The sequence below is a fragment of the Vitis riparia genome, chromosome 16, assembly GCF_004353265.1.
Source record: "Vitis riparia cultivar Riparia Gloire de Montpellier isolate 1030 chromosome 16, EGFV_Vit.rip_1.0, whole genome shotgun sequence".
Lineage (NCBI taxonomy): Eukaryota > Viridiplantae > Streptophyta > Magnoliopsida > Vitales > Vitaceae > Vitis > Vitis riparia.
In genome coordinates this window covers 19,594,662-19,598,131 of record NC_048446.1, presented here as the reverse complement: position 1 = coordinate 19,598,131, position 3,470 = coordinate 19,594,662, and the positions used below count along the sequence as shown (strand labels likewise).

At 36.1% G+C, this 3,470-nt stretch overlaps 1 pseudogene; it reads left to right on the top strand.

Moving 5' to 3' along the window:
• Positions 1 to 641: 641 nt before the first annotated feature.
• On the top strand, positions 642 to 1,064 carry LOC117933387 (annotated as a pseudogene).
• Positions 1,065 to 3,470: the final 2,406 nt, after the last annotated feature.

The following is a 3,470-nucleotide window of genomic DNA, read 5'->3' as shown; positions in this document are numbered from 1 at the left end:
AGGACTTGGAGGATAAGAATTGCGTGTTGTAGGACAGCGTGGCCCTCCTAGCTGCTGGGAAATCCTTCTATGATGTTCTTGGTGAGTCGTTTCTCCTTCAACCCGATTCCCTTTAGTCTATTGGTCTAAACATCGAGAGCCTAGATGATAATCCTATGACAAGTAGCAATAGTTCCAATAGTAACAGCGATGCTACTGCTAATAGCTTTGTTGAATCGGACTGGGTGGGCCAGTTTGAAGCCTCCTACCTGCAAACCCCTCTTGTGAATCAGGGAGAGCCAATCTGTTGAACGTGTAATTTATGGTCTGGAGAACAATATAGCCATTCCTTTTGAAGCGAAGGGAAAAGCTCTGGAGGCGGAAAATGGTGGTATCAGAGGAAAGAAAAAGCAACATCGGGTTGATGGTTATGATTCAGAAGAAAGAAGCACAAAACAATCTACACTTTATGTTGAAGAATGTGAGCCATCTGAGGTTTTCGACAGCGCATTGCTCTGTGAAGATTTGAATGTGTCCGGAATTCGTATCGTTGATAAGGAAGCAAGCTTTCCTTTGTTGTAGCTCAAATCGGTCAGGCTTCCATTTATTAAGTGTTATAGAAATCAAAAGAGATTGGGATATACAGGGTTCGAGAAAAATCAATGGCAACAATCGCAACAGCGTCGGTGGTGCCGGCGAACAGAGGCGGTCCTCGGAACAACGTCGTCGAAGATGAAAAGCTGGTGTTCAAGACCATGGAGGGTGTGGAGCCTATCATGAGCTTCGACCCGATGGGAATCAAGGATGATCTCCTTCGGGGCATCTACGCCTACAGCTTCGAGAAACCCTCCTCTGTTCAGCAGAGAGCGGTCTTGCCCATCATTCAGGGTCACGACGTCATCGCTCAGGCCCAGTCCGGTACTGGCAAAACCTCCATGTTTGCTCTCACCGTTTGCCAGATGGTCGACACTTCCAACCGAGAGGTCCAAGCATTGATCCTATCACCCACAAGGGAACTTGCATCTTAGACAGAGAAAGTGATTCTGGCCATTGGGGATTTCATAAACATACAAGCACACGCATGATCTCATTTGGGTTTTGCATGGCCACCTTATGGCCACGTGACACACTCTCACTTCTTCATCCTTATTTTGTTTTCATAAATGATTTCTCACACTCTCAATTTTCAAATAAGTTTTTTTTTTCTTGTTTTCTTAATTAGTTTTCCAAATTTTCAAATTCTTCAAATATTTTTTTTCAATTCTTCCATTTTTACCCTTAGCATTTTTAAGGTTCTAAAAATTCCATTTTTAATAAAATTGGTTGCCATTTTCTTTCCGGCAAGCCACTTTCGAATTTTCATGATTCTCAAAATGTTTTAAAAATAAGTGTGAATTTATTTTCCTAATTCTTAGTGATAGAATTTACGAAATTGACTCGCTCAAGAATAAACGGGCTTTGGTGGGGGCCCCACATACATGATTTTATGATTGATTGATTGAATTGATAGCCGTACATGATTGATTTTATTCTGCTCTGTGACATGCATGAGATTATTCCTTGGTTGTGCATTAACCTCCTCTCTTGATAGCGCATAGTGGCTCGTTACCTAGGTACGCATCTGCTCCCATTCCTGTCATTCTCTATGCATGTTCTGATTCCCATATGTGCATGATCGATTCAGGTATTCATTGATCTCCTCATTAAATGCCATGATTGCTTCACTTTATTAGTAGAGACCCGACTTTAGGGACTTAGAGGGGTGCTACGATCTTTACCGTACCTTCCTAATAAGTAACCTGATCCCCGAACTCGATCCGATTTTTCACAAGCCACATTTTCTAAATAAGGAGTCACACTTAGGGTTTTCTTTCTTATTTTATTTACCTTTTTAAAAATAAAACAAAAATAAGTGGTGACTCCAAGTCATTTTTCAAAAAAATAAAATCATTTTCAAATTAAAAATCAAGCTCGCCATCGAGTGGGAAACGCATGAGCCAAAATGCGGGGTCCACAAATAACTACCCTTATATATATATAATATGAAGTTTTTTTTATATATTTAAAACTTTCAGGTTATGGTTGGTTCCTCGATAAGGAAAAATGTGAGAAAAAAAAAATTAAAGAAAAAAATAGAAGCAAAGAAAAAAAAATGAAAGCAAATAAAAAAAATCAATTTAAAATTAAAAAATGATCTTTATACCTTACATTAAACTTAAAATAATCTAAAAATATTTAAGTTTTTTTTTTTTACTAATTTTAATTATATTTAACATTTTTTCTATTTAATTTCTACAATAAAATCAAACTTTCCTTAACATTTCCTTTTTTCTTTTTTCTTTTTTTAATACTTTTGATTTAAGAATGTTTATTGAAATTTAAAAACAACTACCAAGGTGTATCACATGTGTGGTACGATGAAGGTTTTTTTTTTCTTTTTTGTTAATCTAAATTAGTTATAGAAAATATTTTTAAATTTAGAAAAAGGAAATTTGATTGTAAAGATTTCTAATCTGATATGTTAATTTTGGTTCCTAGGCACTCTAATTTGATTCCTAATATATAGATTTCTAATTTAAATGAATAAATTATAAATGGGATTGAAAATATGTACTTGAAATTTATGTTTGGGTTTAAACTTATTGTGTGTTGGCTCCATTTTGTTTGGCCCATGAGACCCATCGAGGGCCTTTTGTCATTGATTGGGCAGCCCATTGATGGTTCTTGTTGGAACCCAATCTTGGGCCCTATTTGATTCCTGATATATAGATTTCCACTGTCTTTATATGGTTCTTCCACTCAAATTTTGTTGATAAATTGATAAATCATTTTAATATTGGTATTTAAGATTGATTTTTTTTTTCTTTTATAATTTGTCCCATCTTTCTAACGAAAATTGCAATGTTGGAATTTTCTTTCCAACTAGAAAATACTTTGGAAAGAAAAACGATGTAAATAAATTTCACGATGAATAATTTCGGTTCCATTGATGCAATCAATTTGAATTACATAATTTTCATCTTAATATTTTTTTTTCTACTAATAAACATAAGACTATTTGTAAGGACAGTTGGAAAAGAGAAAATAGTATTTAAATATAAGCAGACGATTTTTGAAAAAACATTATTCTTATGTATTTAAAACGGCAAGAGCATTAATCACATGTGAACATAGCTAATGGTTAATCTCAGTTGCAAAGAAAGGAGCTGCAGGCGTGGAGCATCAGAGCTTGAAAGGCGAGCATGGCAGAAATCAGTATCGTGATATAAGCTTTACGCCTCAGGAGCTTCACCACATCTGGCTTCAATGGCTGATCATCTCGCCGGGACGAAGCACCTCCATGCATTTCCAGAAGAATGGCTTCTTGTTCCATGTAGTTGACGTCCAAATGGTAGAGCAGAAGGTAGCATTTCTTCACTACCTCAAAAATGGTGACGAAGTAAATCACACCGACCGATAAGGAGAGAGAGAATGGCAACCACCAGTGTTCG